Source organism: Perognathus longimembris, chromosome 6 (genome assembly GCF_023159225.1).
Source record: "Perognathus longimembris pacificus isolate PPM17 chromosome 6, ASM2315922v1, whole genome shotgun sequence".
Lineage (NCBI taxonomy): Eukaryota > Metazoa > Chordata > Mammalia > Rodentia > Heteromyidae > Perognathus > Perognathus longimembris.
The window spans coordinates 59,658,957-59,681,622 of record NC_063166.1 but is presented as its reverse complement, the minus strand read 5'-3'; the positions used below and the strand labels follow the sequence as shown (position 1 = coordinate 59,681,622).

The following is a 22,666-nucleotide window of genomic DNA, read 5'->3' as shown; positions in this document are numbered from 1 at the left end:
AAAGCTTTTATTATTATATGCCATTATGAACATGAAAGTATTTATTATTGCAGTCTAACCTAGTCTATACTTACCAATACATCAATCAAATCCAGGTCATATGATACCAAATGGAAACAATGAGCTCTGAGTCATTATTTCCATGAATACAATTTTTAAAAAATTACGTGTAGAGATAAAGGGTTTGATAAGGATGAAGATTGAAATTTGACATAGCCAGTCCTATGTATAGTTTTCTGTTGACAGGAAATACAGAAAAAAAACCCCATAGCTCCCTGGTATGTGATAGCTATTTAAAATCTGCGGTGAGCTTGGCTGAATTGGAAAAAAAATCTTTAAAAATTTCTTTCCTGTCTTTCTCAATAAAAAACAATTAATCACTGAGATTGACCTGCAGTTTACTGAGTTAAGTGTATTGCACTTGAATTTTAACCACCATGATCTGAAGATAACCTGTGCTTTGAGGAGGGGAGGCAAAGGGATGAAAACAAAAACAAAAAATAAGAACACAAAGAAATAAACACTGAGAAGGAAAGATATAAATAGATGGAGGAGAGAGATTCAGAGTTAGGTAGGGAGAAAGGCTGGTTCTAGAAAGAACGAAGATAAATTGAGGTCTAATAGAAAAAGAAAAAAGCTTTAATTTTGACTAAGACATTTGCTTTCATACTCTGTATTAGGTGCTTTGAAAAATATGTTTTTACTTGTTGTACTGTGTTTACAGTTTGTGTTGGGAGTTATTAATGGTAAGAGCAAAGTAATTAATGCAAAAGACCTAAGTTTGGCAGGGGTTTTGTTGTTGTTGTTTTTAATCTCAGAGCCTACATTTCTAGCTATCTGACTCTGACAGCTTACTTTCCTGAGTCATAATTTAAATAAAATTTAAATCATAAAATGTATCACATAAAGTTATAGAGAGGAGACTCTAAGTTATAGCAAAGAATCTAGGAAAGTGACTGACACCAAGTAGAGGCCAATAAATGTTTCTTTTCCTCTTCCACCTTTGTCACAACTGTCTCTTCTTAATTGACCGGTCTTTTCTTTTCCTCCATGAAGCTTCTTGAATGGAAATTGTCTAAGGAAAAACTTCAGTTCTAACTCTGCAATGTTCTGAAATACTAGAAGAAGCAGTTCATCTTCCTTGTTATTTTATCTTTACATTAACTCCATATGAGTCTCCACCCCCACCCCCACCCCCAGAAGTTTAGAAAAGTTTCTAAACCCTTTTATTTTCTTGGAGACTCTCTTAGCAATCTATTACATACCTCCCTCACACTCTAAATGATTACAACCACCCTCCATCTAGGCTGATTCACCACTTTGGATGTTAACTCAACCATTCTACCCATGTGAGTTGGTTACAACAGAGCTCATTGGAGCAAGGGCACTCACCTGGCACTCTCTTTAATCTATGACCAAAGAGCAACAAATGAGCAGCAAGGAACAGAGGACTCTCTGGCCCTTTATTAAATAAGATGCCTGACTATAGGCCATATAACTAACCCTACCAGAACCTGATTCCAGGAATTTTCTTCTGGTCCAATGCCTTAAACTCCTGAGTTCTGGAATAGAGAATCAAAGAAGTCCATGGTTCCGGCAAAAAGGCTACCTCTAACTCCCATGCTACCTGACAGAGCCTACCAAAGGCACATAAGCACTTCTGATCCCTTATACATTCAAAGGAAGGGAAATCAAGGTGCATAATTTACCACAGCTGGAGATTATCGAAATTGCTTAGCATCAGACCAAAATATGGTCCATAATCCAGCAGTATCAGTATCACCTGGGAGTTTGCTAGGACTGTGAAATCTTGGACTCCACCCAAAACCTATTATATCAGAATGTCAAGTGCTTCAGCAAGAATCACTACTGGATCACATCACTAGAAAGAATCTATATTTATATATTAATCTATATATGATGAATAAATGCTTCAAGCCTGAGAATATTGCTGAGCCTCTGACCTCCTAACCAAATATAAAGAATCACTATTCTAAAGATGTGTTAAGAAAGAATGGAGGGTTTAGGAGAAAGTTATTCAAAAATGGAAAGCCACAACTACCTTTTTCTTCTCAATACTTTTTTCAATTTAAGTGGAATCTTAGGGAGATAATATGAAGATTTTCCTAGGTCTTAGGAATACTTCAGAAGAACTTACAAGTCATAAAATGGGAGGCAACAGGGTTGCCAAATCTTAGGAAGAAGGTGACAAGGAAATAGTAATTAAAAGAACCATTACTATTATATGTAACTTAAAGGATGGTTGCTGTAATGAAATGAGACCTGTGCATGACAGTGCTTTACAGCTTGCTCAAACAACACCAATGTAAACTTACTTTCCCTCTCTTTGGCTTGGAGTACACAATTTTCACGGGACAGTTTCCATGGACATATGGTACTCCCAGGGGGGCTTGTGTGGGACTTATGGAAGTGTCCAACTCAGCATGCTGGGAACTACTATTTTCCTACTTAAACCCATCTGCCATGGAAAATGAGGAGCCAAAAGGAAGGAAGAGTCAGAGGTGAGGCACCTGACAAAACTTTTCTAAATTAAAGAAGTATTCATAATTATTAGCACCAATCAAGATTGGGCCCTGTCTCATACTTTGTCTTGCATGGAACAATGACAACCTTGGTATTTAGGCCTCCAGCATTCAAGCCTTTGCAAGATCCTACCCCCCAATCAGTACTGAGTGATTGGGGTAGGGTCTGAAGCCAGGGCAGAAAGAACATATAAAGAGAAGATTGAAAACAAACCATGTGAAAAAAATAGGCCAAGGAATCAAAGCAATTTGTCTATCAAATCTCATCTTCTTTTCTCAAGTCTTATATTCTCACAGAGCACACTGTCAGAGGGTCCCAGGCAAAGAAGAACTTTGGAAAAAGGGCTTCTGAGCTGGGCTAGTTCTCCCAAGCTGACTTTGGAAATACCATATGGTATTATTATTCCTTCTGAAGTTGCAATCATTGAATCGTGAACTGTACTTCAGAGACACAGGCTTGAGCTATTGCAAACTAGAATATGTGGGGTCATGACATACCAGAAAAAGCTTTCAGAGACTGAATTATCAGAGCATGAAAATCCACCCAGAAAAACAAGCAATTTTCCCCTTACTCATCAAATGAGTTTTGAGGCATTATTCTATGTATAGGTTCTTTGTAGAAATAACTCATTAGCTCCTTAATTATTTTGGAGCTCATTTTCTATCACCTTATTTTTCTGTAAGCTTCAAGCCCAGGCCTTTGTAAACCCTGAGTAATCTAAAACTACTAGCTCCCCAAACACAAGGATGACTATGGATTTTTAGGATTGTTTTGTTTTTATTTTAACAAAATGTGAATACTCTGGGGGGGGGGGGAATCTCATTATCATATTCAAAATATATGAACAGCTACTGGTCATAGGTAGCAGATTTCTATTTCCTCACAGAATCTCAAATTAGACTGCTTTGTTTCTCAAAGCATGAAAACATTCCAAAGGCATCGTTTTTCAAGACTGGCACAGTACTATGGAATGTGTTCACTCCATCCTGTGGGGCCTGGGGCATTTTCTGTGCATCCTTGAATCAATCTGACTCTCTGCTCTTATCTGTAGTTTTTAAAGATGTCAGTGAGAGGCGTTAGCTGTTGGAAACTCAGCGCACCTCGCTGGGCCTCCCCTGTGGCTGCCACACAGCCTCTGCCTGCAGGATGAGGCTCCATCACTGACTGACGTAGTTACATTTTTTTTAAAATCTGGAAAATCCCCCGCCTCCTCTAATCTTTTACAAAACTTTCAGTCTAGATGATTTCTAGTTTGAGAGTCCTACATGTCTTTCGTTCTCCCCAGGTTTGTTTGCTTTTTCCTCTCCAAACTCCTTCATGCTGCGGTTTGTGTGTGTGTGTGTGTGTGTGTGTTTCTCCTCTTTTTCATTTTTGGTCATATTTTGGGGGAGAAAAAAACTCTAAGTGTAAAGGATTATGCTTTGCTATTGCATTCACCACTCCCTCACTCTATTCCAGCTTGCTTTATAATGAAAATACGAATAATAATCGGTGTGGGGGGGGTAATTGGCAATTAACTAAGGACCATGCAGATTCTCTTCATTGTATAGGAATCTTAAATATTTAATGAAGGCTTAAGTAAACCAATTTCGGCAACATTATTTTGGGAATACAGCTTTAATTTTTTTTAAGTCCAAACTCGATTTGCTAATTATTATTGCAAACGTTAATATTTCAAAATACCCTTTGGGTCAGGGAATTCTTTTAAGAAACAATAACTCTACTGATCTCAATTAAGAGAATGTTTCATTAAGTTTCTCAGGGCTCTGCCGGGCTTTCCTCTCCCTGCCCTTTTCCAACACTCGCCGTTCTAACCTCCTCCTGCCCCAGTCTCAAGCAGTTAAAAGCTTTATGATTAATTAAGCTTTGGTTCTCAGGCCAAAGGAGATGTGTACCGGGGCGGGGGTGGGGGAGGGTGTATCGGAGAGAGGGGAGTGCCTGTACATTGTTGTTTGTTTTTGTTTTCCGGACTCAGCTCTATATGGTTTCTTTTAAAAGGAGACAAAAAAGATTTTTTTTTCCCAACGCCCAAAAGAGGCCATCAAGTTTTAAGATTGCGAGGCACGACTTCACATCGCATCCTCCGCGGAAAAGTACAAACAGTCCCTCTGACGAGGTGCCCCACCTCCCACGCGCTCCCCAGATCGCCCTCCCCGCGGGGAGCAGGGCGACAGCCTCCCCAACACCTGTGAATCATCCAGCCGGGCTGCACCGCGCCGCCACCGCCACCGCCACCGCCACGCGCCCTCCCCGGACGCCCCCCACACAGCAAGGGAAGCCAGGATGATTGCTTTAGGATGATTATGTCTCATCTCTCCTATGGCCAAACACAAGAGTCTCTGCTCCCTCAGGCCCCATTGACATCAGCGACCCCTTCCCCCCGCCCCCCCGCCCCCGGCCACCACACACACACCAGCCATTACTGGTACCCAGGGTTTTCATCCTGAATCAACCCATCCGAATGTGATTGCTCCTCACCCAGTCATCCTTGATTCAAAATCCTCCGCCGCCTGATGCCTGGACACCTGCCTCTGTGCACTAATCCTAAGAGATTCAGCACACACACACACACACACACACACACACACACACACACACACACACACACACACACCAGGCCCCAACTCCAAGTTCAACTGAAAGCAACCTCATCTATTTTGTCCTAGACAACTCTCAACTCCACGCTCTGAACCCCTAGCAAACCGGGCCGGGCTCCTCCTCCCCTGTTTCCCAATTCCCATCGTTATCTCCCAGTGATAATTGCTCTGACGTACTTGGAAATGAATTGTGTGAGTCTGTCTTCCCAACTGAGCACATCAAGGCGAACTCCAAGCCCTGGGTGCTGCTTTGATAAAATAATCACTCGCAAAAAATAGCAACCTGCGTAGCAGCACGGACATCTGTGGGGCTGGTGAGTGTTGACAGACAGGCCGGACCCTTCTCCTTGGACCTTCTCACAGGCAAACAACAACAAAAACCCACAGCTTAAAATCGCCCCACACCTCTCCCGTTACTTTCCACTCCTTTGCCTTCCTCTCTCCTCCTCTGTGACTCAACCACAGACAGCTCAGACAAGGAACTATATACTATATATTACATATATGTATGTCCAATATATGTGGATGTGGGAGCACACACACACATACACACACGGAATCCGGAAGACAGTCGTAAGAAAACTGTGTTTGCCCAAGACCCAGCTAAAATGGAGTCATAAGAATCACCCCCATTCGGCATTTATAAAGGAGGAAAATACAGAGGTTTGCAGTAAAGCGCGCGGGGAGCTGAGTCAAGCGGCCCCGCAACCTCCCGGCTCCGCCCCTCCCGCCCCCGGTTCTCTCCACCCCGCCCCTCCCCCCCAGCGTCCGCCCTCCTCCCTCCTCCTCCCCCAGCACACTTCCTCCCCGCCCCTCCAGCCGGCGGCTATTAAAAGCTGCTGACGTCAAAAGGGACGGCCATCTTTGATGAGGGCAGAGCTCACGTTGCAGCGAAGACAAACCTCGGGGAGGTCAGGCGCCTTCTTTCCTTCCCTGCCGTCTCCGAGGCTCCTCCACTCCTGAGATCTGCAGAGAGACCCAGCCAACACCACCCTCGGGAGAGAAGCAAGGTAAGGAACACCCCCTCCCCACCTCGTGGTGCTGGCTCTGTGTGGCCGCATACCCCGGGGAGGGACCCCCTTTACCCTCCAACCCCCCTACCCCCAGCCCCGCAGCTGGCACATCAAGTCAGCCTGAGCGAACGCCGGTCTCCGTGCGCTTCGGGCGCGGTATTCCGAGTGTGCACGCCCGGCCAGACTCTCGCCTGGGGCTTTCGAGAAGTATTTCCAGGGTGATCTGCTTGGGGAGAGGGCTGCACGGGAGACGTGGCAGATGCAAGTGTGGGGAGGAAGAGCCAGGAGACGTGCGGAATAATTAACTTACTCTTTTGAAACAGTCGTGGGACCCCCTCTCTCCTCTCGCTCTCTCTCTCTCTCCTCTTCCATCTTGCAATGCAGTTTCCAGAGATGTTTAGCTTGTTGGGTTTTTCCCCCCTCTTCCCACTATAGACAAACAGAAAAAAACACACACCAGGAAATCCATGTTTTTAACCCTATTATTATTCCCGCTGTCTTTAGGGCGCTGGGAGCCTAGGGAGAATTAAGGAGAAGTCAGGGTGTGGGCGCCTGGGAGGCGACGGGACGAGCTAGGGAGTTCCCGCCCCGGGCTAGCTGGGCAGCGGCGGGCAGCACCGCCGCCTCCATGCCCCCAAGGACTTGATTTATGCCGCCTGCTCTTCGTCATCCGCAGGCTAGCGGGAGCGGGAGGGTGGTGCGGAGAGGGAGGGCTCTGCGGAGTGCCGTGGGCAAATCGCCCCCACCCGGGAGGAGGATGGAGGGGGACGGCGGCTGTCCGCACTCAGCACCCTGGACAGCGATGCGCGGGATCAAGTCGGCGCTCTTGCCCTTTCAGCACCGCGAACAGCGGTTCTGCTGCCCTGCCCTGCACCCTGCACCTGCCGCAGACCCTGTACCTTGCCGAGGCGCCCGAGGCCAAATTTTCTGAGAACCCTGGGTCTTACAGAGACTGCTTGACAGAGTACGCAAAGAAGGCTACAAAAATGATAAATAAATCCTTTCCACAAGGACTTCTTTAGAGATCATTGCCTGCTCCCCTTCTCACCTTCCGCATAGCTTCAACAAGGAGACGAGAGAGAGAGAGAGAGAGAGAGAGAGAGAGAGAGAGAGAGAGAGAGAGAGAGAGAGAGAGAGAGAGAGAGAGAGAGAGAGAGAGAAGTCTACTTGTAGAAATCTGGGTTGCCCTCTGCTCTTTCTTTTAGGCAGGAAATGAACACTTTTAAAAAAAAATAGGATGATATCAGGTTGTTGTTTGTTTTTAGCACGGAGTAAATTGTCTACACACCTTCAATGGGCATGGGTGAAGTGCATATGAAAATGCCAGCACTGTCTGTAGACGTGAGAGATCTCTCTATTGCTACCTGACTTTTTAAAAAAAAAATCTGCGATCTGATTAGTTCAGCTGAGCAGAATCAACTTTAAGGATGGATCCCCCTTTTTCTTTCTGGGATGATACGCTTCTTGCTTGTATAACTAGGCACGAACACATAAACACAACCACAACAATTTACATCTGAGTAATAGTGCAGAATCAGTAGTCTCTGTATGAATCTTTCTGGGCCATGGTTTTGGAGTTAGTGGAAGTATTTTCTATGGAGCTTGGTTATGAAATATTGAGAGTTTTTGATCCTTGACAACATTTAGACTGGTCTTCCTTCCTCAGGAGAATCCAAGCATGTCTTTCAGGGTAATGCAGGTGAAAGAACTGTAGTGTAGACAGAAACTGGATTCCGACCTGCAGATCTACTGCAGTTTCTATTACAGCACTGCGGGATTTTGTGCAGGTGGTGCTAAGTATGTTAACTATTTTCTTCTCCAAGGCTTAGAGCCTCTGAGTGAGCAAAACAAATCCCTGTAGGAATATATATCCTTCTTCTAATATACATTTTTAATCACAATAAAATGACAAGAAACTTATATTATTGGGGTAATGGGCAAACAACAGTAACAGCGTCTTATGTGAAGATATTTAAAACGTATTAAAGGAACTCTATTTTGATCTCCTCAAAGGACTCAAAATATAAGATCTTGAATTGTGCATAATAAGTCATAGCTTCAGTCTTCTATCTATTAAAGGTACTAAGATTCCTTGTTCATGTGCAAAGGTGATTTCATTCCCAACTATTTGTTTATTTACCACACTTTCCCCTTTTTATGGATAACCATGGGTTTTGATGTACATATATGTTAATATGTTATTGAGCATGGAAATTTATTTGAGTGTGCAACTGCATTTTGTGCAGTTTATAACTCTGCAATCTACAGGAAAAATAAACAGCTGTGTTTTAGTGATTGAAGAAAGAAGGGGAGAAAGTAAGGGCAGAAATGTTTTAAAATGCTCAAACTTCATGTCCAGACAGCTCTCTGCATAGTTGCGTCAAATGAAAAGCCCAATGCTGCCAGAGTTATGTGCTTGGACATTAGTAATTACTGCTAGTCTGGTTTCTAGTGGAATACCGGGGGCGGGGAGGCAGAGGACTGCAGCAAAGCTAGCAAAGGGCGCAGAGCTGGGAGGCAGAGACAATGTGAATAACTGTACAGCAAATTCTTGGATAGCTTACTGATGGGGGGGAAACATAAATCTAACTCTTATGCCTTGACAAGCAAGAGATTTTTTTTTCCATTCTTAAGTTGGAATGTAAGATTTCCAGGGCAATGCAGTGCAGAGGCAGGAGCAAATGGTTGTAAGGTTGAGCCATTCATGCAGACCCTCTCATGGTACATGCCTGTTTGTTGGTTAGCCTTTTCTGCAGGACTATCTTAATATTCAAAGTTATGAAACAACTTACCATCTTCATATCCTCTTAGTAGTAAAGTCTCCAAATAATCCACAATTTTATTTTTGCTTTGTTGAACATGCACTAACATAATGAAAACTGCCCCTAACCACCTTTTGAAAAGATATTCCTAAATTCTAAATGTTAACCGCAGGATGAGGGGTTACCAACTGAACGATTGGTGTTTCTGCCAGTGATACCCCTTTTAGCTGCGCAGTTGCTGGCCTTGAGCAGAGGATGTGGGTTTTGAGCATTCGTAGAAATGAGAAACAGATTAACAGAGGAGATGTGGGGAAAATAGACAAATATGCCCTTCAGGTAATGTATTATGAATAATGTCTTTTATATTCTGTGATTGATTTGCCATTCTAGAAAGATAGGAAAATTCTTGTTTTCAGCCTCAATGCTGGATACATTTCTGCAAAGTCATCCCTTGTCAGCAGGACCGGTCAATTGGTAAGCACCAGATATATAAGTAAACCACTTGAGAGCTATAAAGTTTCATGGTTATAAGGTCTTTTATCTCAATAAGTTTAAGCACTGAACGATCTTAATAGAACAATAAACAATAAATCTTAATAAATAATTACAGAATGAAAATGTGATAAGGCAGTGTAAGGAAAATTACAAGGCCTATGTACTTAATTTTGAAGTGAATGTAACCACCGATAAAGAACATATTTTCTAAAAAGGGCAATATCAAATTAAAACAATCTGATAGGAGTTAGAACTTGAGCTAGCTTTTGAAGATTGCAGAGAAATTAAGAAAAATCCTCTGAGTAAAAGTTATATTACGTATAGGCAGAACTTCAAGTTAGGCTAGCCCTAGCTATCCTTGCTCAGCAAACCTTGTAATGGTCTGTTCATTTGAATGTGTGGAGGAATTTGCTAAAGTGGAGAGTTGGAGATTTTATGGAGGGCATGAAATGCCATGTTTGGAATTTGTTAAAATAGTCTCTAAATTTTCTGAACAGAAACTGATATAAAAATATATAACAATGTCCTTGTTAATATCCAGAAATTGCTGTTCACCTCCTGGTGAATAGAAAAATACAAAAATAGGACATGTATTTAGTATCATAAAGGATTTTTTTTTACAAATCAGTCTGTATTTAAACCTATTTGAAGATCACTCTTAAGTATAATACAAAGGTAAGCCTTGCCCAGAAACTAATCGTCAGTTTCAATTTTCCATTATTGACTAGAACAAATTATTTGAGATGAGCAACTGCCAGAGAGATTAAAAAGCAGGTCAGGAATCAGATGAGAGGTCTCAGAAGGTAAATTTTCATAACAAACATGATGCAGAACTCTCTCTTGCACCCTTTGAGTATTCTGCATTGTCAAGTACACTGACTGTGAGTGAAAAAAGATGTCATTTCTTTTGAACATCCTTCTGGCTGCTGCCAGATACAACTAGTTCCCAGTGACTAAAAATGGGGGAGGAGGAGAAAGATGCTTTGTAAAGCTGAGGTAAGGTGAGGTGGGCAACATGTTACATTTCTCTTGACCTTGCTGATTCTTCTTGTTACCATCCCCCCAGGGCTAGTTTGAAGCCTGAACTATACACATTTCACTTTCAACCTTCTGCTTACTATACCCTCACAGCAGAGCTTCAAAATTCCAAGTGTTGACAGAACTATTGAAGCATAATAGACAATAGCCTGATGCAGAAGGAGAAATGGCAGTTCACAGACAAGAATTTTGTGGCTGTTTGAATGTAGCTCTGAAGTTTTTGAGATGACATTCTATTTTAATTAGTCTCAAAAACTAGCAGGAAAAAATTATAGGATCATTTTTGGGTTGTTGTTGTTTTTGTTTTTTTGTTTTTTGCTTCCATGCTGACTTCCTAGGGGAAATTTGAGGGTAGTGGACTTTGATGCTTTAGGATGAGTTTGGGCTGTGGTCATTCAGCTGAGCCTAGATGGCCTTCTTCACCTAAGAGGAAAGGAACAAGTGAGTCAAAGCATTGAGGAAGCAGCCATGGTGAGTGGAAATAAAGGTTAGGAGAAATTAAATGAAAATAAATTAGCCTTACAAAAGGAAGGAGACTTCAGAGAGCCTCCATGGCAATGTGAAATCTTCTAAAATGCTTTTGCTTCCTAACAATAATGCCTGTTTCTTTTTTTAATGTAACATTCTCCACAAAAATCTCCTGCAACTTATTCAGTATAAAGATCCAAACAGTATCTGAGTTCTAAACAATGTAAACCGTGAGCCATGTGGATGGATCTTATTTAGAATAACATGGATGCCCAAAGCAGTGACTAATCAGAAAAAAGTTCACCACTCATTCTAATTATTTTTTATGTGTCCTAGCTCACTGAATGCTTCTAACAACCTTGTAGTTCAGTTGTTATTATTACTCCCATTTTGTAGATTAGGAAACTGAGGCAGACCCATGACAAGTTCAGCAATTTATCACAAAACAAAGCCAGGGCCTAAATGCAGGCAGTTTGGTTTCAGAGACTAAGCTACTAACGGTATACTATGCTACTCCTTGCATTATGCATATTTTTTCTTATTGGTCAAATGAGGCATACAGGATGTATTTTTTTTTTACCATGCCCTTTCCTTTTTATTTGAATAGCAAGGCATAATGGGGAGGATGCGAGCTGTGAGCATCCTCATAATTTCTCATTTTGGAATCAGAGTCTTTAAACAAGCTACAAGCCAGTCATGCCCTCTTATACTCAATTTCTTCATCTGCAGACTGACAGGTAGATTAATGTTAGTCAGTATCTCTACCACTCAGAAGCTGATAAAGCCATGCTGAAAAACCTCTCAGAAATGTGTCTGCGTCTAGTAACTGAGGGTCTCAGCTGACATTGCCTTAATAATGTTTCAATTACCAATCCAACCCCCCATTGTAAGATTAAGGTATCACTTCTTTCATTCACAATCTCCCTCTCCTATTCACCCTCCCCTCCCCCCCAAGTTACATTGACATTGTCTTTCTGAAGCTTTTCTGATCAGACAAGAAATTCTGGCTTTTCCCTCAAAGCCCTCTTCTAAGTCATCACTAACTTTGGATAGTATTTATCCTTCTTCATCAGGTCTATAGTTTTGTGGCATATGCTATTACTTGCCTAAACATTGTATAATTATTTTTTCAACCGAATTGCCTACTTTTGAATTCCTTTCTAGCTGCCCAACATCTATGTCTGATTTAAAGCAATTTATTTAACTTCTGTTTCCTCATTCCTCTCTCTTTTTCTGCCACTTAAAAGAGAAAACAAATGCTGTCACAGAATCTGTGAGTTGTTAAGTACTTAAAAAAAAACAACCCTTCTGTATGACCTGAAGCATGTGACACCACCAGCCAGCTCAAAAACTAATCACACGGGGCTGATGGGCATACTACAGTGGTAGAGTGCTCATTTTTTAAGACCCTAGGTTCAATCCCCAACACAGGAGGCAGCATTGGGGGGACTTCCTATCATCCAGAATAACATGAGGTTATTATAACCGAATGCAGATTTCAGCATCTTTCCAGCAGCATAATGTGTTCTGTCACAGAAGAGACCTTAATTCTCTTATTGCTGACTCACAAACATTAACCTCAGCAGCTATTATGTGATTGCTAAGAGGAAAATCAGTATCCCCAAATTGAGATGGGGGAAAATCCCGTTTAAGGATTAGTATTTCCTTTTAAATGTTGAACAGTCATTTTTATTGTAGAGAAACTCAAAGTGAATTCTGATGCTCAGGCCTGCTAGTGAATGCCAGCTGTATGAGGCTTATAGTTTGCTCTTTGGTCATAGAAAAACATGCATGTGCTCCTTTTGTTGTTATTGTTGTTACTGCTTTTGTTTGTATTACCCCAAAATGTCTAATTCTCGTGTGTTAATTAAAGACCACTTGTCTTCTCAGCACAGTATCTTCTTCTTGTAATCCTAGCTACTTAGAAGGCAGAGATCAGACGGATCAAAGTTTGAAACCAAGGTTCATAACACCCATTAAAAAAAAACTAGGTCTATTGCATTACACATGCCATCCTAGTTATGTAGGAAGCCTAAGAATATTGTTGTCCAGGCTGAACAGAATATAAATGAGAGACCCTATCTCAAGAAATATCCAAAGCAAAAAGGACTGAAGGCAAGGCTCAAGTGGTAGAGGACCTGCTAGCAAGCACCAAGTCCTAACTTAAAAGTTAAAGAAAAGTAGGGAAAGGAAAGCAGTGAAGTAGACTCTGTGGAGGGGGCCCCAAAGTGATCCATTTTTATAAGTCCAAGAGCAAGGAACTTTTCTTTAAAGTGACAAGTTCTACAAAAGGACCACCAGGTTTCAACTTTCTCATCCCTTCCTTTATTCAAATAACACTAGTTATACTTTTTTTTTAATTGTGGGAGATAGTTTTCCAAGCCTGCAGGTTTGAATCCATGGTTTCTGTCCTTTACAGGTAACATCATGGAAGAAAATGAAAGCCTCTTAGGAGCCCCCCTGAGGCCAGAGGCCATCCCTGCACCCGCCTTGTTTCTATTTTAGAGAATTCTCAGTGGAGTTGTAAGAACTCAGGCTGCAAGCTGCTCAGAGTTTCCCTTTCCATAGAGTCTCAGGCTAAGTTGTAGACTGCCCCCCCCACTTTAAAATTTATTTTTTCTTTCATATCCTTTAGGTTCACCCGGTCTAGCTTCAAAGAATAATGACTGGAAAATTGCAAAACAGCAAAATAGTTTTACATTTCCCTGCAGTGAGTGGAGGCTGGTCTGATGGCTTGCTATAGATAATCATGCTATGAGTTTTGTTGATAAACAGATAGTAGGGGGAAAGACATGCTGGGAAGAACACTGACTTCCATAGACCGTAGTCCTGTCACATGATTCTTTTAAATGGGAGATTCATTATAACTTAACTAGGAAATTTTAATACAATTCAAAATATGTTCTTAATTTTTTTGTTTGAGGATTTGCTTGCTGAGTGCAACCTTTCCTTTTTTTTTTTTTGCCATTTTCAAGTTAACTGCCCATGTAGTCTTCAAATATAATCATTGCTATAATGGTGCTCTTCATTCTTTCATTTATTCACCAACTTTATTGATCAACTTTTATCTACCAGGAAAAGTACTATACTGACTCTAAAGACATAGTAGTAAATAAAATAGGCATGATTCTGCCCTAAGTGTGTTATGCTGAACACACTTGGGGATCTTATTATTTTAGAAGGTAGATTTCAATAGGATCCCTTTCAGATTCCAAGACATTACCTCAATTTAGAAAAGAAGTTGGCTTGCTATCTAATCTATGCAGTTGATTCTACTGGGTCATCAGTACCCAGCCTTGGCCATCCAGGAACTAATTAAATAAATGTAAACCTTTGTGTAAATTTGTCTTCAGGATGTAACAAAATGTTTTTGAAGTACATTTGTATAGTCTAATATCCCAATGTACTGAGATTGCTCCTATATACATATTTCCTAGTACTCAAAAAGAGAAAGGGTAAAACTTCAAGAAACATGATAACTCTTGGCTAGGGAAAAAAAATCCCAATTATAAAACTCATGGAGCAATGCAAGAACCGGGCAATGAGGAGAACATTCTCTATCTTTTGATACTTCTCAAGTTAATCTACTAAACTACTCTGAAAACTCCCTATCACTGAACATGGTTCAGAGATTCAGAATCAAGAAGAAGAATGCATTGATCCCTCAATATTTACTTTTAGTAATTTATCTCTTCTAAGCAATTAAAATGTTCTTGCATCCTTGTAAGATTGCTTTGTAATTACTTACTTATACATTTCTCTCCCTTAGTAGAACATGAAAGTCTTTGAGAGCAAAGATAATCCCTTAGCCATCTTTGGACCCTCAGTATCTATAATAGAGCCTGTCATATACCAGGTAGGTAGGAAGTGCATGAATGCCTGGGAATGCCAGCTACCCATTGGCAGAGAAAAGAATTCTACCACTGTAAGTAATTCTGCCTTTTATTGATCAACTATTCTAATGAGAACAATGCTGGAATTTCCTGGTAACCTTGCAAGTAAATTCACCCCAAATGTTATAATAAAACTGGATCCCAGCAAAGTACTTTGGTTCCCTCAATTAGCTGCCATAAACAGCAAATAATATTATTCTAACCTGCTAATTTATCACCTGTGAGTCAGGGGTTAAAATACTAATGAAGAATCAGAGATGTTGGAGTAAACTTAAGAGATTAAAAGCCATTGCCAAAGGGCTGGGAATGTGGCTTAGTGGTAGAGTGCTTGCCCAGCATGCACTGGGTTCATTCCTCAGTTTCCCTGGGTTCAATTCCTCAGTTCCACATAAACAGAAAAGGCTGGGAGTGGTGCTGCGGCTCAAGTGATAAGGCACTAGCCTTGAGCAAAAGAAGCTTTGGGTCAGTTCAAGCCCCAAGACTGGCAAAAAAGGAGGAGGGGTAGGGGGAAGGGGAGGGGGAGGGAGAGGGGGAGGAGGAGGAGGAGGAGGAGGAGGCCGTTGCCAAAGGGATTCAGCTTCACATAGAAAGCCAAGCTGTTTAATACACATATGATATAATTTAAAGTTCTTTAAAATTTATTGAGATCAAAGTATATATATATATATATTATATATTTGTCTGTTGCGAGGCTTGAACTCTGGGCTTGGGTGTTGTCCGTGAGCTCTTTAGTTCAACACTAATGCTCTACAACTTGAGCCACAATGCCACTTCCAGTTTTTCTGAGTGGTTTATTAGAGATAAAAGTCTCACGGGAAATTTTTTTCCCCTGGGCTTGCTTTGAACTGTGATTCACAGATCTCAGACTTCTGAATAGCTAGGATTATAGGTGTGAGCTACCAGTGCCTGGCTTCAAAGGATTTTTATTTCACTGCTCATATATCTATTGAGGCATAGAATCACCAGGGATATAGATTTGTGATTTGGGCCATCTCTTGTCTTCTGGGTCTCATACTGGCTCTATTCAAATTCACCTAGTGTTACCATGTTGGTTTGGCTTTCTGGAAAGTATCTTTTACCTTTTACTTTCAAAGACCCTGTATTCCCTTGCTTAGGAATTGGAAAATAAATCTTAACATAGTGTGGAAAATCAGTACCATTTATCCATAGGGGAAAGTCAGCAGTAACTGAGAAGTGAAATTTGCTTTTCTGCTTCCCATTCCTTCTTATAAAACTAGTCTACCAGGTACTACTTTATGATTTAAAAAAGTAACTCATTGAATACCTACTATTTTTTAAACTGGGCCCTTGGAATATCTTATCCATTGACACAAGTATTCTTCATGGCAACATTTACAGAATTTGGAATACATGACCCTCTAACTACTTGTTTTTCTTCTGGATCCCATAATTTTTCTCAGGAGATACACACAGATCTTTGAAATTCTCCTTCAGAAAAGCATGCTCTCAATGTAGATCAGGAAAGAGGTCAGTCCTCTGGGTTCAAATGACACGTGGTGGTATGAGTGACCAAGGAAAGCTAAATGTACAAGTCAGTTTATCAAGCACTAGACAGACGGTCAGATGGCTACAGGCCAACTCTATCACTTTAATTGATACTGTAGACAACTTTCTTGTTCTAAATTGAGTTTCAGTTTTCATAGACATGAAAACAAATTGACAGAAGTCATGAATATGTCTGGAAACTGTCAGGTGACCTAAAAGAGTTAATGCTTGCGCAGCACTGCTACTTCTACCACTGAGAGAGTGGAAGAGATCATTGTCACCATCCTTTATGTGACATTTGCCTTGCCAGATTTTCCATCTAATTGACTGCAGATTGTGTAAAGCCAAAATACTTCTTTTCCACTTTATTTTGTTGGGACTTAGAGAAACAATGTATCTTAACATCATATTGGTTTATAGCACAAATAGAATGCTTGATAAATTGGGAAAAATGTGTCAACAGTATTTGATTTATTTTTTATTACCCTCTCTGTTTTGAGAATGGCCCCATGATTCTCAGGATAATGTTTGGATACTCAAAAATGTTTGGATTTTTAAAAACTAAAATACTGTCTCTCCTCTTGCTTAACACATTGGATTTCAAAGACCTGTAAAGATCTAAAAAAGATTATATGAAAATGTCCTTGCTATTCTTTATTTTATCAAAAGGAAACTTGCTTCAAGCTATTTAGTGAACCATTACTGAAACCACATATGTTGGCTTCATTTTATATTTAGCTTTGTGATAAGGTGGTTTCTTGCAAGGCTGGGGAGGGCGAGCAGGCTTTTTATCTCCTTATATTGTATATGTACATGTTTTTTTATGTGCATGAAATATATAGGTAAAGAGATGCAAACACACTCTTTCTTGAGCCAGACTTGGTATAAGATTCCTATGTGTATCACCATGCTATCAAAACATTATCCTTCTAATGTAGAATCTGCAAAGCCTCTGTGTGTGTGTGTGTGTGTGTGTGTGTGTGTGTGTGTGTGTGTGTGTTTTCTCCAAAACTATATTCACAAATGAGTCCCCTTCAGCATTGGGAAAGGCTGCAAAAAAAATACCCTGTACCTAGCAGTGACCTCAAAGTCCTCTTTGGAGAGAACTGAAAATGCAGGCTTGCTGGATAGAAGAACTTATTGGGAAAAGTTTTTGAAATGCATACTGTCTTTTGGTCATCAAATGTGTGTTCATTATTATATTCTTGTATCTTATAGCTCATTTTATATTTAAGCTCTTCAGGAACTCCTAGGTGGTCAGTGTGATTTTCCATAGTTGACTCAAAGAGGATATTGTTTGGACAGTATCTTGCCAAAGATTCTAAGATGCTGATTGTGATTCTCTGTCATAAACCAGTTGATACCTAGGTAAAGGTTAGTGTTCTTTTGCATCCTTTTAGGGGTTCATACTTCTTTGATTCTGCAGGATATTTCTTCCATATGGAAACTAATTCATTAAATATTTACTGTGCCTTTTCTGTATACCAGGCACAGTTTTCAGCAATAGACAAGTCCTTGTTCTCATGCAGTTTACTTTTTAGTGGAAAATGACAGGTGACTCCCTGAATAAAATAACGTAGGAAGAGGGAGCAGAGTGATGACACCGTGTGGTTGAACAATGACTTAGAAATGGTTATGTTAGAAGGATTCCCTGAGGGGTGGCTTTTAGGCAGAGACAAAATCATCCATGAGCTCAATGACTTTTGTTTTCTCTTTACTCCACACGTTCAGCAGAACTCCAGTACTTTATTCCATCATTTTCAGCAACTGGTCTGAATCATGTACATGAGCTTTCCCGTAATCTTCTCATTTTTCTCCCATTATTTCAAGCAGAGAACCTATTGCTTCAGGTGAAGTGAAAGGAAGTAATTTTGTGAAATTCAAACAGCGCATGGTAGCCAACTCTTTCCAACTCTTTCTTTGGTTCATTTTGCTTCACTCTATAACCATATTATGTGCCAAGATATGCTAATGATCTAGAACAACTCTGGCCTGTATAGTCTGAAGGACTCACAGATTAGAACCAAACCTAGGAATGTGACAGAGAAAATGAAAGTAGCTAATGAATTCCTGTTACTGCTTCATGGTTAATATTCCTTCTGCAGCTACTTAGATGGTCCACATAAGCTTCAGGAAGGTATACATCACCCAGTGAAAAAAGATACGAGTGAGAACCTTTGCTCCAGCTAACCACAACATTTAACCCAGTCACAGATTTCCTTGGATATGGTGAGGGGAAGAAAAGAGAAGGAGGAAAAGGGGAACAATTTCTGCCTCTAAATTTACTGGCTAAAACTCATTTCTTCTGTCAATCACCAAGAGTCCGGTGAAAAGCTAGTATCTCTGGCCCAAAAGGAAGCTTAAACATTAAGAATTAGCATCTGATTGGATAGCCATGTGTGAGAGGGTACATGAACCACAGATGAAGGAAAACTGGACCCAAGACAATCTTATGCTACAAGATCATGCCTCTGTACTAGCACACTAAGATTCAAGCTCCAAATCCATTCCCCTTGCTCTAGTCCTTTTTTGCCCTAATCTTCTGAGAATCTAAGTTTTCTTTGTTTTCCTTTTAGTTGGATGCACATATTTTCAATTTTGGTTTCCTGAATAAAATTGTTTATGTATTACTAAACTTGAAATTTGCCCTCCACCTCATGGCTTTGAGACTCCTCTGAGTGGCCCTTTAAGGCATTCTATCCTCTCAATTCTACTAAAAACTCTGACTCAGTAAATACTGGCCTCATGGTGAAATAGAAAATGTCTTCTTAATAATTGTTGATGTAACTTTTTTTTATTTCACAGACTAATGACTTTAAAGAACCATGTTAACAATCTTATATTCTATCAGACCATTTACAAACAAACTGTATTGACTCACTCTGCAATGGGTTAGGTACAATTGTCATTTTTCCAATCAGTCCCTGTCTATGATTTAATTTTGTAACTTCATAACAGCTCTGTAAAGGAAGATTAAAAAATAACTGTGACTACCATGCAGATTTAAAACTAAGGCATAAGAAATTTGACTGCCCTGGAAAAGATCACCTACTTATTCTATGGTAGAGGCTGTTCAGGTATGAAGGTTGACCAGATGTCCAATTTCACTTTTTTACTGCTAATTTAATTTAACTTATTTTTTGGTCTTTCTATTTCATCCACCATGGCTGGCCTCTACCTTACTCTTGATCCAAAAAGAAGTACTTTTTCTATAGGCTCAGTACTATAGACAAACTTATGGTCAACACTGGAATTGCAAAATCATTAGCCTAAATGCCTTTCCTTTCTAATTTTCTACAGAACTGAACACTACTAATGCTACATATCTGCTCAGACATATATATATATGTGTGTGTGTGTGTGTGTGTGTGTGTGTGTGTGTGTGTGTGTGTGTGTGTGTTTTCAGCCTTGTAGGCATTTGAATTTGCTTTCATTTCTTGCCAAAGTTATGGGTTTCTTCATGATTCAATAGCATTTTGGAATTAGAAATGGTTAAAAATCTTTGTATATGTCTTCATTTGTTATGTCAATAGTTGAAAGAGAGGATTGGGAAAGTAAGCTGCTAAATATACCACCAATTTTTATTGGAATAGAATTCCAGGATTCATAGCTTTTTGCTTTCCCCAAGGTCCCTCTGGCAGTGGGGTAAAACCTATGGATTCCTCTTCAGAGTTCTATGTTTTGATGTAAAAGAGAAAATACATACAATTATATGGGCAACTATACTGAAGTCCAACTGTCAAGGTACTTCTGTTAAATCTGTGATTTAGTAAGGTGTAGTTTATTTTAAAGTAAAGCAATAAATAGCAATAGATCATGGTATGCCTAATAACTACTCTAATTTAAAACATAATGATAATGTACAGTATGTAAAGATTCTGCAGCAACTATAAGATTAATAAGAAGATATATGAGATTTCTTGTAGTGTAACATTGTTGCCAAAGTTCTTCTGCACCCTTCTAAATGGTATAATAGAGGAAACCAGCCAACTGGAAGGAGTAGAGGACATACCTGTTATTCAAGCACTGGAAGACTGTGAAGCACTTGTTTTTGTTGTGTAACAAACCACTCCAAGATACAGTGGCTTAAGCCACTCATTCTTTTTTATTGCTCTTGGACTAGCCAGCTGGTTCTTCAGTTCTCTGGTACATGGCTGAGGTCTGTTTGGTCTATAGTATATTCACTCACATTTCTGGTTGTTATTGCTGGCTCAGTGGGACTAAACCATTGCCTCCCCTCCAACAAGCCTGAGTGTTGGCATGTAGACATGGTGGAAGTTACAGAGTTCCCTGAAAAGAGCAAGACAGAGTGAAGTCTCAGGGTCCAAGTGGTTTTCTAGTCTCTATTGAAACTACATTTGCCATGGTTCCTTTGACCACACAAAGCCACAGGGACAAACTCATAATCCATGTGAAAAAGGGAATTGTGGATACTTGAGAGGAAATGATTATAGCCATTACTTTTACAAAGAAAAACAAAAAGCCTTACCAATCGTGGGAGCATAAATCAGAAAGCTCTATCAACCATAGTCAGAGAGAGCATAGGACTCTGTCTTTCCATCATAGGGCTACACATCTTCCACTAAGTTGTACAAACCAAGGAAATTGAGCTGGGAATGTGGCCTAGTAGTAGAGTATTATCTAGCATGCACGAAGCCCTGGGTTGGATTCTTCCGCACCACATATACAGAAAAAGCCAGAAGTGGTGCTATGGCTCAAGTGGAAGAGTGCTAGACTTGAGCAAAAAGAAGCCAGAGATAATGCTCAGGCCCTGAGTTCAAGCCCCAGGACTGGCAGGGGGGTGGGGGAGAACAAACCAAGGAAATTCGGTAAAGGCCATTCACTCCACCAACACTGGTCTTCTAGTTTCTTTCACAGCCAAATTTAGAGTGCCTAGGCAGAATGATTTCATATTATTGGGTAAGAGGATACGTTGAACATCTAGTTGCATCTCTCCAAGTTAGTCAAGATATCACACAACCAAGGTACCAGATAAATACAGGGGTAGAAGATGGGGGAAAAAGCCTTCTCCTTTGAATATGGACAATGATTTAGTTTCTAGATTCAAACTACAAAAATCTTATTGTTTTGTGGTAATGTTTCTTTATCTAAGATTTTCCTTGGGTCTATATGGTAAAGGCAATTGCATGTGATGATTTTCCTCAGTCTCTCTAGTTGCTTTCTCTGTTTAAATAAGAAAACCCTGAGTCCCCCTCTAATTATAAGAGCAACTCATAATGCTAGAAACAATTCTTACCCAGCCCTCTGCCCACCAGTGCTTTGGCAATGGAAACCCTAGGGAGGAGGCAGTGGAAAAAACCCTGAAGGCTTTTCAACTGTGCTACTTCGTCATGGAGGGAAAAAAAAGGGAGCCAGAAAAGGATATCAAAGCCTCGCAGCTGGCCCCCAAAGCCTTCTCTTAGTTGAGCCCAGAGATTATCAGGAATGGCCGACTCATCCAATTGGCTAGTCAGGCACTTCCAAAGAGCATCCTGACTTAATGGCTGTATATTTTCTGAAATCCTTTCCAACATTATATGGCAGACCCCTGGAGATCAGACCTTGGGCAGAACTGATGCATTTCTCAGCTCCTATACCAGCATCAGTTGACTGAGCTCTGAAACAATAAGACGAAACCAAAAATTAAAGTCATTTTAAATTATTTACTTCTTGGTGTTAGGTCTTACAAGAAGCAGTTCCTGAGTGAAGACTGTGAGTGCATAGAATTTTAGTTATTTGAGAAGTAATCCTGGGAAGCACTGGTAGGTAAGTGGAGAAGCTGGATGAAGATACAAAGGAAGTCAGATAGGGCCATTAATGAGCAAGTTGCCACCTCCTACAATTTAGCCTCAACTGTCCAGCCTAAAGGACAAGGAAATTAGGATATTGATGCACAACTCCCATGGCTAAGAACTTCATCCAGCAATACCACTGGCACTAAGCCCTTTGGGGAGCCACATTCATTCCTAAAATTAGAGGAAACCTAAAGGTTGTGAATTGTGCCTCATTTGAACATTCAACATTACCATGTGCAGGAAGTGTGGGTGACAAGGAGGCATGGGAGCATTGCTGAGCAGGCTGCTACTATGTTGCAAACTATCATGGTCAGAAACTTCAGCTTTGTCACACTGATCTCTCAGCCATTCTCTTCTTCACCACACACTGGGTATTACTATTCTACTGTCCATCATGTATTCAACACCTTTTTGCTGGGAACTAATGAATTTTTTGTGTAGATCATCTCATGTGATACTCATGATGACCCACAAGGTATTATTACCTTCATTTTTATACCTGAGCTGCAATGGAGTTAAGTTATCTAAGTCCCTTTAATTAAAAATGGTAGGGCT

General features: G+C 40.5%; 1 protein-coding gene across 1 annotated transcript in view; it reads left to right on the top strand.

Moving 5' to 3' along the window:
• The first annotated feature begins 6,041 nt into the window (after positions 1 to 6,041).
• Positions 6,042 to 22,666, top strand: part of Snap25 (synaptosome associated protein 25) — a 76,859-nt gene continuing 60,234 nt past the window's right edge. The window contains exon 1 of the mRNA XM_048348801.1: positions 6,042 to 6,151. The gene's annotated coding sequence lies outside the window, so the exon portion shown is untranslated. The remainder of the gene's footprint in view (positions 6,152 to 22,666) is intronic.